Source organism: Thermobia domestica, chromosome 9, assembly GCF_964235325.1.
Source record: "Thermobia domestica chromosome 9, izTheDome1.hap1.1, whole genome shotgun sequence".
Taxonomy (NCBI): domain Eukaryota; kingdom Metazoa; phylum Arthropoda; class Insecta; order Zygentoma; family Lepismatidae; genus Thermobia; species Thermobia domestica.
In genome coordinates this window covers 39,926,897-39,941,890 of record NC_137462.1, presented here as the reverse complement: position 1 = coordinate 39,941,890, position 14,994 = coordinate 39,926,897, and the positions used below count along the sequence as shown (strand labels likewise).

Genomic DNA, 14,994 nt, shown 5'->3' with positions numbered 1-14,994 from the left:
TCAAATCAATCATTAACTGGAAATCAAATCAATTGTAACTGTCATGACTACGACAGTATCTAGAGATCAGAAACGATGTTAAAGTAATTTATATAATCCAGTCAATTCGTGACGCTCATATAGAGTTTCAATACGAAAGTAACTTTAGTAGAGAATGTATTTAGTGAGAGCAAAAAACAACACAAAGGATAAACAAAGCAAAAAAAAAAAATAGTTAGGAAAGTGCAAATCGAATCTTCGATCCTCAAAATGACTGGCATTATGATAGCTATTCCATCATTTCTTACAATTTTGTGTCGCAACTGTGTTGTTTAATATAAATTTGATAATTATATTTGAGTATAATTAAAACTTTTTTAAAACTCATTTAAACATAAAGGCAATAGCAACACTCTTTGAAAACCAGATATTTCATCAGACGTATAAATCTTTGTAAACAACTTGGTGAAAGGGAAAGTGTCTTGCCACAATCATATAAAAGGACTCACTTTTAACAACAAGTTATGAATTGAAGATTCGAGTTGATTCGACAACCAAGGTTCTTACGAAGTCTTTCAAGAATGGCAGCACACTCTCCTGGCCAGTAAGTTATCCTTTCTCTCCTAACTGCTTATTTGTTAAGATGACATTTGCTATGCCAGATTGTTGGTAGGTCTTCCAACAACAGGTTTCACTTATACTACTGAGCATTTAGATTTTATAATTTGTGTGATTAAATAGTACATTTGTTTTGAGAATGCAAATCTCAAGTTGGCTCCCATTTGTTAATGTGTTTGTTTGTAAGATATCTGCTAATGCTAATGGCACATATATATATTTAATTAAGTAGTCTCTATAACTGTGCCTATAATAGCGAAAAGGCAGAATGTGACTTTGTATTTTATCTGTTTATTATCAATATAATAAATCTGTTAACAGATCCCAACCATTTCATTTAACATAATAATAATTATATAAGGAAACAATAGTAAAAGAGACGAAACACAACAGTTAGGAATTTCCCAAGCATGATCTTTCTGTCTTGGTGGAATACTAATAGCCATATACATCAAATTCAGCCATTTCCGCCATTTTCTCATTGATGACTACAGGGAAAGAAAGAACACAAGTAAGTTTATATATATAACTTTACACAATTGCCCAGTTTTCCATTGATTTGCCTGCTTCTTCCCTTGTGGGCGAAACATTTAGCATTAAATTTCTTAGTGACTAACCTTCTTCTTACTGTGAGATTTAGTCCATATCTTTCAGGCTACGTTATTCTGCTGCTAACTCATTTTCGACCATTTCTTGACTTATCTCGCTTTCCCCCTGTGGTCTTCATTTAATCTCCTGCGCAGTCTTGGGAAGTAACGTAACGCAAGTAACGCGTTACTTTTTAAGTAACGTTTCCTAGTAACGAGTTACATTTTTTCCAAAGTAACTGTAACGGTAACGCGTTACAAATTTTTAAGTAACGTACCTAGTTTGCGTTACTTTTTTCGCGTTACATTTCGGATGAATAACTACAATATATGTACTTTTTTCGGAAACAAATGTTTCTTTCCTGTAAGTGAATTTCTCAGAATGAAACAATCGAGCATGAACTACGTATGTCAGTGACCGACAGTCACAGACACACAGAGAAACAGATAAGTTGGTAGTGCCACTTGCTGTTTTTTGAAGATGAGGACAGCCTTAGGGAAATCACGTGTACTGATTGCAAGCACCTGGAAGATTCTGTCGTAGATTTTGACAGCTCCAAATCAATACATTTAGTGAGTGAACTAGGAGTGCAATGATACCGGTAGTTTATTTTACTTTGATTAGTGTTGTTTTTATAAAGATGGAGAAGGAAAATATTTTAAGGTTCGAACATTTGAAAGAATACTTTTTTCTTAAGAGTTTAGGATGATGGTGGACAGAATTTAAAAGTAAAGTGTTTGAAGTGCCCGGCGGGAAATATTTATCAACAACTAGGATGCCATAATTAACGATATACAGTAAGCGGTTAATATGAATAAACTGTGTTGTGATGAGTAGGCTACTTGATTACTAGAAAATAGTTTGCTGATGGTATGTAATATTGGAGTTCTTTCAGATCAGTTTGCTTATCCTAGAGTCCTGTTGATTATAGAGTTTGAAACTATCTTTAAAAAGCATGTATCGATTTTAGAGTTACTCGCAAGTTTTGATTCACTCCCAGTTCATGTGTTCTCATTTTATTAGTTGTAGTGTAATGTTTCTCTATATTCTGTACTAGCAGCGTTCACCCCGCTTCGCTGCGGTCACCCCGGAACGCAATAAACTTTGTTACTTAGATAATTTTTACTTTTTCGCTTTCAAGTGATATGATAAAAACCATAGAAGATTGCAGTAAATGTTAACATTATATCGCCTGTCATTTATGTTAACCCGCCCCGCTTCGCTGCGGTCACCCCGGAAGTTTTCGCTTTCAAGTGATATGATAAAAACCATAGTAGATTGCAGTAAATGTTAACATTATATCGCCTGTCATTTATGTTAACCCGCCGAGTTACACGGTCATGCGGGTTGCATATAAATACGTTTATTTTTACCTATGATGAACTAACAAAGGATTTGTACGTTATGGACACTTGAATGGTCAATTATCTCAAGACACTGGTAATTAAAAATTAAAGTGATATGATAAAAACCATCTAGGGTCCAAATCCTAATAACCCCCCAAAAATAAAAGAAATTGGTTCAGCCGTATTAGCGTGATGAGGTAACAAAGGATTTGTGCGTTCTCTTTTATATATATAGATTTTTAATTTTACATAATATTGTTATTATTATATAATTAGTTTAGCAGAATAATAATAAGCAACCATTTTTTCTAACGCATAGGGATGAGCACGAATCAAGCTAAAACTCACTCGACTTGAGTTCAAGTCGAGTTTCGAGTCAAGTCAAAGGTAATATCCTTGAGTCAAGTTCCGAGCCGATTCAGTTTTTGGCGTCGAGTTTCGAGTCCAGTCGAGTTTGATAAATGGCTCGTTCGTTTTAACTCATCTTGAAATCATGGCCTGATTACACTGGAAAACGAAAGCCATGAGAAATGTAAGCTAAACAGTAATATGGAATACTTTTAGTGTTGCTCACGAGAGGGGACACTGCTCGCATCTCGTCTCGTCTCGATAGCGAGACTACAAGAGATTTTTTTATAACAATCTCGGCTCGGTTCGGCTCACTTGGGGTGAATCATCGACTCGAGCTGGCTTGGTAGAGATGAGCCATTTGCTCGGTTCGGCTCAACTGAGCCGAGGGCTCTAGCCGAGTCGGTTGTGTGAGCTGTTGGCTCGGCTCACTTCTCGGTTCGGGTCGATGGTGAATGAGCTGTGATCCGATCTGCTCGAGTCGTTGACAATTCTAAACCCAGGCCGAGCAGTTTTGAACATATTTGGACAGTGCCCTATAGCTTTTAACAGTGTTTGGCTCGAGCCCGAATACTCAACCTCGACTCTCAACCCAAATTCAGAAGCTCGTGAACAATGTTCTTGACTCCAAGACAAGGTTGGCAATCAACTAGTTTTTCAGTATTCAAACACAAACCGCCTATGTTTCATTTTTATATACAGTGTTATTATTATTATTATTATTATTATTATTATTAATAATAATAATAATAATAATAATAATAATAATAATAATAATAATAATAATAGCAGTAATAATAGTAGTACGGAAAATTGTAGTCATTTTTTTCATATTTGTAAAGTTTGGACTTAAAAGTAACGCGTTACTTTCGAAGCAAAGTAACAGTTACTCTTTTGGGGGAAGTAACGCGTTACTAACGCGTTACATTTTAAGAGAAAGTAAAGAAACTTGTAACGCGTTACATTTTAAGAGAAAGTAAAGTAACTTGTAACGCGTTACATTTTTACAAGTAACTTACCCAACACTACTCCTGCGCACTTTCCAACCATATATCCAAAATAAGTTTCCTCACTAAAGTGTGTTCATTACTATTCCTATTTATATATCTTATTTTCAGAATGCTCTTTCTTCATTCATCTTTTTCTTTTGTGAGTTTCCAGCCAGTATTACGTACTATAATGTCGATGTAACATAAAACAATACAAGTAATAAAGCTTTATTTCGCTCTTTACACACAACTATAAAACTCATTTTTCTTCTTCCTAAAAGCTTCGTTCATTGTCCCAAATATTCTTGAACATAGTTATCGTTCTTCAATAATTTCCAACTGGGTGCTCTGTGATGTCACCATTTCCAGCTTCCGTTCTCAGCAAACGGCACAAAGAGAACAAGAAGTGAGTAGCAATCCTGGAGTTACTAAAAAGTCAGTGGTGATAAGCACATTTGATGCTGCAGTTGATAAGTTTGCAAATACGATACTTGTGGATTCCATGATTATTGATACATTGTCAACATCGATTTTCGGTTAAAGTTCACGTGGTTCGGACACCCCACATCAAGCTACATGTTCACTTGTCTTATTGTCACTGTGGTAAACAGAACGCTAAATTCGAAATCAATCAACGCTAACTTCACTTTTTTTTTTTAAATTGTATTCTCCTACCTCGTCAATTCCCTCATTTGCTTCACCTATTATCTATGTCTCTTCTACGATTGTAAAAGTCAGTTCTACGTCATACATCGGCCAGTTGAAATTCGCCGTTGTTTGCAATTCGTGCCTTAAATAGTAATACTTCTGAACAGAAACTAGTCAGTGATATATTAACTGAAACATTCTCTTCGCTTCCGCTATCTTTATTCTCACCTTTCTTTAACATTTAATAAGATCACACAGTGAGAGATTCTACTGTTAATCCGTTCGTCCGTTACTCCACAGGATAACCTTTAATACTATATTTTGAACTCTGTTCCTTGCAATAGTCAGTTACAGCAATTATTTCGACCGAGTACATTAATGAAGTCGATTCGTCAATATATTTACATATACTGGTGACTTTAACGGTGGATATCCATATCACATTTAAAATCTATGATATTTCCTAGATTCTATGCAACCTGTACAGTAGCAAAGAAATGTTGGTTGCCGATAATAAAAGGATGTGGAATCATATCTTCTTTACGTCTTTTAGCAGTGATTATTTCTAGTTCTCGTATTGTGTAAACAACTTGGTTTTAGAATGAGTAGATCATGACAAAATGTTTAGATTTTACCTTTTATTCAGTGCAATGAATGTTCATCCTCTTAGAAGTTACAAATTTCAAACTATTAATATTGACTCTAAAAGATATTTGTCCACTATATTAACTACAACTTTTATCAAGAGTTAATCATAAGACAATGGGCTAAGAAATATTTACTACCTCTTTCCGATGAAGCCTAGCAAATAAATATTAAATTTTATACTTTTTAAGAAGCAAATCGACGGAGTTCTATAGATATAATATTTAGATCAATGCACCAATCACCATGCTAAATTAACTGTATTACTCCTCTTTAATTTCAAGTTAAAAATTTAAAGTTCAAAACAACTAAGTATATGCCAATCATACTTAAACATTATACCTAGTAAGATTATTATGTTGTAAACCCTATTCTGTTAAAATTATTTTCTATTTTTAACATACTATTGTTTGTCGCCTACCATCTATATATTAAAACGCTAGGTTTATATTTGTCTCCAAAGAAAAGTTTATATGTTTGTCTCCAATCCCTTCGACAATGAGGTCTCGAAAACCACAAGTGCTAGAAACGTGCCGTTTTCGCAGGTCGATTCCAAATGTTGTGTAGATTGTCCTGTTTTAATGGAATATTTTTAACAAAACCTGGCCCTTATTTCTTTTTACGCATTTTAGGTTTACACTGCAAGTGTTGAAATTTAATAAAGGTAAAGAACCATATCCTATGGGTTATGTATATCACAGGTGTTTGTTTCATTGCCAAATGATAATGAAACACGAAGGATAACCATTTCTCCACGCTAAGATTAATCTTTGTTGTTTGGAGTGTTTTACCCAATGAACACCATATATCACTCACATTATAATTACTGGTCATTGTGTATGTGACGTATTTGCTTATTACATACTGCATACAAGAAGAAAAAAATGATCATGCATGAGTTAGAAACTCCAACCGGAAGTAGGCTCAATCTTGCAAACGGTGCGAGATATTGACAAAATAATCGAAAAAAATCCCCCCTTTATGGTTCCCCTTGCCGATTATTTTATCAAGACGTCTTTCACTTGTGTGTGTGTAAAGGGATATGTACAGATGTTGTGAGGAATGAGAAGGAGATTTATGCTCATATGTGAATGAATAGCTGTGTAGAGAGCGCAAGTTCAATTAGTAGATATTAAATATTGCACAAACGCTTAATACGCAATTAAATTTGTTTTTCAATAAGAAATAGTTATTTACACGGAAATTGACAGATAAAAATTATTTACACCATACAACGCTATTGATTGATATACATACTTTGAAGTTACACTAGTGATCGCGACGAGTCGTGAAGCTCCCACTCTTCACGAAACATAGAGCTGTGAGACAATTTTACGGGCCTGGCTACGACAATTAATAAATCAGGCTGGCTACGGGCCTGTGGTGCTAGGTGGTGTCACAGTGGACATGAAACAAGATAAAAACAGGTGAAGAACAGCTATCTGAAAAGCCGACCACAGCTAACTAGGAAAAACGGCTTAGAAAAAGAAGACTTTTATAATATATTACAATAAGTAATGTTGTTTTGTGTAACTAATATGCTAGAAATACAAAATTATGGAACAACAAACTGGTATTCTTAATAGACAATTAGTAATGTAATAAAAAAAGTGTATCGTAACTTATTTTGCCCATAAATATTCTGGAATTGCATATATACAAGAAACTTTATAAAATTTACTTTAAATTATGAACTAATTTAGTAGTTAGAATAACTGACCGCAATTTAGAATCACTTCTCGTGTGTAATAGTTTTTTCCCCTTTCAGGTTAAACTTTATATTACTGAACTTATCATATTGAAAAGTAAACAATAAAAGCATCTTACTGCAAGAAGTTTGGAGTGATTCGATTCTTAAATTTTTGTTTCATATATTCCAGTTGTAGATATTTGATAAGCGTTTTCAATCTCAGATAGTGAACTTACGATCACGAGGAAATCAGAGCCTGGAAGTAAAGCGCAATAATTAATCCGTAATCAGTGGCGTAATTAGGGGGCAAAGGGAGCTTGTTCCCCGGGGACCGGATTGGTGGGGGAGCAAAACTGGACAAATATTTATTTTCACTTTAAGTCCAGGACAGAAGTATTAGCAAACTAAAGATAATAAAAGTTATCTCGGAAACTTAACAGGATAACAACGACTCACCAACTTTAGGATCATACCTATAGAGCTATCTTTTGAAGACATAGTAAAAAACCTTTGCTGTTAAAAGAGCCCGCAAAGTTAAATCTTAGTTCCAGTTATTTGTATTTTCATTTAATTTACATCGATTTAAGAGATATGCAAAATGTCCGAGTATAATACTCGAGTCAACAACTTGACTGTCATAATCAAATATTCTATTCTAAAGCAACAGACTGTTGATTCATTCTACGCATATGCACATCCTGATATAATCATAAAAACATTGTGAATTGCAGGTATTATGATAAGATTATAAGAATATGTCACCCATGCTACTCTCAGATTATTTGGCGATCAAATACTAATTAGTTTGGTGTTTTGCCTTGTGCTAAAAATTAAATTACGTACTACAACTTTGAAATCAATAGAAAACTTACTGTGTGATGTAGTCGGGGAGCGTTTTGGTATGGTTTTAGTCAGGTGGGAGGCCCTTAGGCGAGCTCTTGCACCGGGCGACAATTATCATAGTTGCGTAGCTGTACGTAATTGTTAAATTTGAACCACAGAAGGGTTCGTGGTTCACTGAAGTATTTGTAACTCTAGTGATACATAAAATTGCGTAAAACAATATATGCAGTTCTAACTTCTATGTCAATTTACACAACTGTGTAAAGACTTCCTTTGTGCCGTGTTTCTCTGTGAAGTAATTTATTGTACAATATACATAATAATAATAGTGCTTTTTCATACACAGAAGGACATTTATCTCAAATTTATCAAATTCAGTTCTATACGAATATATAATAATTCATATGTTGCTTTATCACTTATAATGTTATTCTGACATTTCCTATTCTACTTATTATCATATTTCCACCGACAACTTCACTCTGCATATTTGTAACTGGAGTACATATTCTGCGTAACATGTGAGGTGAAAATTCGTATGGGAATGAAAATAACGAATATACTATAAAAAAGAAATCCTATAGTCGGCTAACATCAAGCATCTTTCTTCGTCCATGTTCGCTGGCTGTCTTAAGTGAAAGATCTAGTTCAATCTAGATTTTTAATGGTGACGGATAGAGATTTAAAAAAGCCCCTTTTCGGGGGAGGATGGAGGCTTTTCTCTCATAAAATTACAGCTTCTTTTAAGAAAATGATTTTTTTCCTTATTTTAACATGTTATGACTTTATTCTTCAAGTACCATGTTTGAGCTTCGTAGCTAAGTGCTTAGCGTACACACCTTTGGCGTGGGAGGCGCGGGTTCGATTCCCGCCGGGATCTCATGTAGTTCGGATTCCACGTTAATCAGTAGGTCCCGTCTCATATAGCCTCTCTGCTGAATGGTACGTTAAACTCCAAATCAACTCAACTCGAGTACCATGTTTGTTTCCTTATAGGGAATACTATACTTAAAGAAGTGCATTTACAATATCCAGCACTTGAGAGTTATAAGTCCAGCCCGGGGCTTGGTGACTTGATTAGCTTTCAAACTCGCATTGTAGTGATTACCAGCAGTGTGTAAGTTATGCAACTCAAATATAGCAAGTGTCGTTTCGGTTGTTTAGCCTTTTCATCAACCACTTGGAAGTTATGAATCTTCTTGTGTTTATTATTTTAATATATTTAATCTGACAGAAAACAAACATAAACCAAGAAACATACAAAACCATTTCTATTCTGGTAAAAGAAAAATTCTTGTGTACATCCTTCTCTTCGTTCAAGAAGCATTTCATCCTAAGCTTCAAAAGGTTCAGTTTACAAAATCAAAGCCATAAACTAGGGTTTCTCAACCTGGGAGTTGCAACAGGGTTTCATGGGGGTCACAAAGATAAGCGGATGAAATAAATATAATTAGAATCTAATATCGAAAACTAACTAACTAACTAACTAACTAACTCTATGGCCTATGGAGCCCGGAGGTTCAGTGCCGCGTTCACAAAAGCTCTCCACTGACTTCTATCCTTAGCTAATTGCATCCAGTTTCTACTTTGTATTCCTATCTCTGTGAGATCCATCTTAACATTGTCCTCCCATCTGCGCCTAGGTCTTCCTAATGGTCGTTTTCCTATGGGTCTACCAGTCAAGACTTTGAAAGCGTTTCTACTTTCTTCCATTCTAGAATATCGAAAAATATTTTTAAATATTATTTTGAATTAGTTATGACAGTTTTTTTTATTTTTATGCATTCTGTTAAGAACAACAAAAAATAGGTCTACTAAATATTTCCAACGGGCGCAGAGTTGTTTAAAAATCAATTTAAATGAAAGAGATATGATATGAAACTAAGGAAAACTGCATATTAAAATACCAGAAAAATACAAAGCCAACAAAACCTGCATATTCAAATAAAATTAAAATTGAGAGATAATGAGATACCTGAGCATGGGGCTATTTCACTACCTGAGCGTGGTGTGAGTGCGGCAATGTCCGGTTCAATCTTCATGACGCACATTATCAAGGCATTTAAAACACTCAATAACATTTTTAACTACTGTCCAAGTTTTCTGAAGCAAAATTAGAAATCACTTTACATTTTTTGTATCATATGGCCCAAAATTAAGGAAGTTATGAAATTTTAGAATTTTCAAATAGCCTCCAATTTAAAATAGTATTACGGATCGGATTGATATTTGTAATATGAATGAACTGACCCAAAGTTAATTTTAATTCATTCTCTTTTAGGGAAGTTACTGTATCCAATATATACAAGACATGGATTCTACTATATTAGCAATAGATCGATATCGTGAAATCTCCACAATACACTGAGAAAAATCCATTATCCGGACAGCGGTATATTGTACAAATACAAGGATTCGTTATGTTTACTAAGGAAATCTGTACGGAGCGTACTTTATCCATATACTACATAGGTACTGCCTTTTACCCGCTTAGATATTACATCATGTCGCTGCAGGATGTCTGGCATCTAACAATCTTCCGTATTTTACATACGTATACGTATGTTAAATACTTCAGCTATATGTTAAATACGTCCATCTGTGTGTGAGATCCAGGCCGCCTATAGACACCTCTTTCTTTCGCCATGGCTGACGTCATTGAACTACCGTCTTTTGCTTGCGAAACGAGGTTGTTCACAAACGGAAAAGAAGAGAGGAAGGAAACAAATGCCTGGGTAAGTACACTAGTTAACTAATACTTTAGTTAAATATTCCATTAATTATATATTCTTTTAGTGTAACTTGCTTTAATATAGTACTAAGTAAGTAATATAGTTTATGACTACAATTCTTACTATTGTAACTCGTTAATGATTGAGGAGAATGGAATGGGTGAATCTGAATTTTGAGAAATCTTAGAATATTAATGTTTTGAAAAATTTTACATTTCAAGGTAGCAAAATGAATGTTATGTGTTTATTCATTCCGTTTTATATGTGACGATTTATTACTTGGTGCAGATTTACTACAGGGCTGCTTAACATAATTGCTAATAAACCGTTTTCAGCGCGAAAATTCCCTTGTGTAGTGAAGATTTAGGATTTAGATTTCTGGGCTTTCGGCATCAATGGCCTTGTTAGCCCGTCGCATATGAGGGATGACTTCCCTCGGTGATCACACTATCCGGGGAAAGGAAGGGAAGAATGGATTGGGGAAAAATGGGGCTGCGGTGGCTCAGTGGTAGAGCGTTCACCTCTGGTGCTTGGGGTCCCGGGTTCGATCCCAGCTCCCGCCAAGTGAACTTTGTGGTGGACAAACAACGTGTGCGTGGGTTTTCTCGAGGTTCTCCCGTTTCCTCCCACTTTCTTCATTCCACCATTTCATACATTACTCATCATCACCGTCTCCTTTAGCATAACCGGCATAACCATGGGACGTAAAACTCAAAGATTTCATTTTCATTTTTGGATTTGGGAAGGAAGAAAACGGCCTGGGACCTATATGTTAGGTACCACTCCGGCATTTGCCTGCTGTGAATGAGGAAAAGCCAAGGAAACCTCATTCAGGATGGCTGGACTTAAAATCTTTTGATACTTTTTCGACCGAGTTCCCCCACCGGGATCGAACCCGGGACCGTTCGCACCGAAGGCGAGAGCGTTAGCGACTACGCTACGCGGGGCCACTAGTGTAGTTTAGAAAACTCATTTTTACTAGGATATTTGCAAGATTTTTTTTTCTTTTAGTTTAACGCCCCATGATTGTACATCAATGTAAGAGAGAAGGTGACAATGAGATACATGATAATGGTGAAATCAAGAAAATGTAAGGAAACTGGAAAGTCTTAAGAATAACCACACCTACAGTGTTCACCAAAAGCCTATTTGTCGGGAGCAGGAATCGAACCAGGGACCTACCGCGTCAGAGGTAAGCGCTCTCAGAGCTTTCTTTTGTTTAAAGAACTTGTTTACAATGAAATATATATATATATATATATATATATATATATATATATATATATATATATATATATATATATTTTACGAAGATATTGACATATTTTACAGCCTCACTGAAATTTAAAAAAAAGTAGTCATGGAGAGCTTACTTGTCAGGTTTTTATTTTTTAATTTAATTTATTTTTAATTATTTATTTTTGCTTTGTTATGTTCCCTAGTTAATTAATGTTTGGGTTACTGAAAATTAAAACCTTTTTAGTATTATTGTTATGTCATCACTTTGGAACCAAAACGTTAGATTTTTTTTCTTGTGTTTTCATATAGGAAGTTGGTGAGTTTGTGCCTTAGCATTGGTTTGGTTTCTAGAACGTAATTGAAGGTCATGTTGAGTTGAGTCTTGGTGGGTTTGAGTTCGTGAAGTGTCAGGCACTGCTTGTGCCCCTGTCTTCTGTTTGTGATGTTTCCTGGCTTTGGGTTGTGACGTATTTATGTTGAGGAGTACCAACGCAGGCCGCGTGATATACAGGTAGCTACAACACAGCTTCAACAGTTACGAGTGCCAGGTCTTTGAATTTCAGCTTTCGTTACGGCGTGACTAATGCAGTATAGTCCTAGGTTGAAATTCTATGGGTGGTAAAAACGGTATGGTAAGAAATACAACGTAATTGTTATTAGTTTAATTAGTGTTTCATCATAGTATTGTTTCACTATTTCTAGAAGGAATTAAGTATTAACGAAGTAATGAATAAGCAAAAGCACACATTGATTGACGTTTACTATTTCTCATACTTCATTGAGAATGTTTTGATCCTCAGTTGCGCAAACATCCAGTGTGCGTTTATTTTCTTTCTTTTTTGGGGGGTTTACACTGCCTCACAGATGAGCTCCCTCGTGGCTAAGTGGTTAGTGAACACGCCTTTGGCGTGGGACACCCAGGTTCGATTCCCGGCCGGGGGCCGCGATGGCTCAGTGGTAGAGCGTTCACCTCTGGTGCTTGGGATCCCGGATTCGATCCTAGCCCCGCCAAGTGAACCTTGTGGTGGACAAACACCGTGTGCGTGGGTTTTCTCGGGGTTCTCCCATTTCCTCCCATTTACTTCATTCCACCATTTAATTCATTGCTCATCATCAGCGTCTCCCTTAGCCTAACCGGCATAACTGTGGGACGTAAAACTCAAAGGTTTCATTTCATTTTTTCTTAATCTCTTGCACCGACCGACCGATCTCGATCAAATTTCCAACGTAGATGCGGTTCTGGCCTGGGAGTGTTTTTAGCTATTTACTTTGACAGTAGAACTTAGGGGAGGGGGAGGAGGGGGACAGAAAAAATAAATGACTTAATTTACTTTGAAGTGTAAAAGTGCGAGCGTTTTCTTCTCTCTCTCTCTCTCTCTCTCTCTCTCTCTCTCTGTCTCTCTCTCTCTCTCTCTCTCTCTTCACTCCTCCAGTCTCCTCTCACTTTTAGGGCCGCGGTGGCTCAGTGGTAGAGCGTTCACCTCTGGTGCTTGGGGTCACGGATTCGATCCTAGCCCCGCCAAGTGAACCTTGTGGTAGACAAACACCGTGTGCGTGGGTTTTCTCGGGGTTATCCCGTTTCCTCCCACTTACTTCATTCCACCATTTCATTCATTTCTCATAATCACCGTCTCCTTTAGCCTAACCGGCATAACCGTGGGACGTAAAACTCAAAGATTTCATTTCATTTTTTCCTCTCACTTTGACTTCATGATTCGCACTCTGATGAAAAGTATTAAATACCGCCAGGAAAAGTACTAATATATAACCTCTCTTTTAGGCGACCCTCCAACCACGCGCCCGGGACACGTGCTTTGCTTGCTCGCCCATAGCTGCGGCTCTGTGAGCTACATAAGTAACATACAATGCTTACGTAATACTTTGGGTAATAAGTACTATTAAGAAAGGAAGAATTGCATTTTTTTAACTTTGGGAAAGAAGCTACTATGGGATTAAAGATAAGGTAGGAAAGGCAACACATTCCAGTCTATGCTTTCACCCAGCAGACATATTGTTTGGAACCAAAAAAATGTGACTTTTGGAATCTTGTACTTAGGTTCACAGCGGAAGCGACGAAATAACTTGAATCATCCATTGTATCTCTCCCCGCAACCAGTTTCTAAAATGTTGGCAATAAGTTTGCGAAACGAGAGGTGACGACTCCAATTTTGGGTGAAAAGTCGCTATAAGAAATAATCGAGAAATTCATTGTCTATAAGCATTGTAAAAGTTGTAGATGTAAACTAAACAATATGTTCTACTCACTGGCGCAAATCCCGGGGGGGATGACGGATACATGTCCCCTCCAATCTTGGAACTGAGGGGGACTTCTCCCAAATAATCCGATTTGAAATGTGTTTTTTGGGAGAAATTTGATGATTTTTGTCCGATTGCTACAAAGGAACGTGAGATAAAATAGATGTCCCCCATAATAAGCCTCAAATCTGCAGCCTCCTAACGCTAAAGACAACTCTGATCCTCCACAACATTGTTTTTCAACTTCATAAGTATTTTGGACATCGCCAAAAAAAGTATGGTAACGGTCTAAACCCCCCCCCCCCCAATGTTGAAGACAGATTTGCGCCGCTGGTTCTATTCACATCTTTGTAAACAGGGCGCAACCAATCCTTTAATTCAGGGATCATTTCAGGTTGTTTCGGGTACTTTTGTTCATGTTGTGGTCAAAATAGTTCCGAAATAATTAACACTACAGTACTTACGTTAAGCAATTTTTTGTAAAAGAAAAAGGGCAGAATAATTAAAAGACCCCAGAGGACAAATATAACAAACACCTTCTTCGCCTTTATTCACGCATTTATAGCTAATCTTGTTGCTATCGGTAATGATGTATTACGTGTGTCTCTCAACGGAAACTCTGCGAACTAAAGGACATCAAGTTTGTAGTTATTCTTCGTTAGAGGGCAAGGGTAACATAACAATGCAGGATTGTGGAGTAGTGAGTACGCTGTATTTCCAAACTCTTCATCACTTGCGCTGATTAAAACAAACAAACAGAAAAAAAGAACGTAAAAACTGTTTTGAACTAATAGTGCTTCTCTACAGATGAACATTTTGTTTGCAGCAAAAAGTCGCTAAATGTGTAAGTAGCTAAATCGTCATTTAAAAATCACCCAAAAAAGTCTCCAATCGGAAATTCTTTTTGTCGCTATCGTAGGGCGACCATACGTCCCGTTTTGACCGGGACAGTCCCGTTTTAGGGGCGTGTCGCGGCCGTCCCGTCAGTAGATGGAAAAAAGTAGTATTCGTCCCGTTTTATGTAAATGAAAGAAGTAAATAACAAACCCAGTACCTTTACTCCTTTTAAAAGT

General features: G+C 36.5%; 1 protein-coding gene across 1 annotated transcript in view; it reads left to right on the top strand.

The window, feature by feature from the left end:
* Positions 1–309: 309 nt before the first annotated feature.
* LOC145693969 (chymotrypsin-1-like) overlaps positions 310–14,994 on the top strand; it is a 150,255-nt gene continuing 135,570 nt past the window's right edge. The window contains exon 1 of the mRNA XM_081770129.1: positions 310–583. The gene's annotated coding sequence lies outside the window, so the exon portion shown is untranslated. The remainder of the gene's footprint in view (positions 584–14,994) is intronic.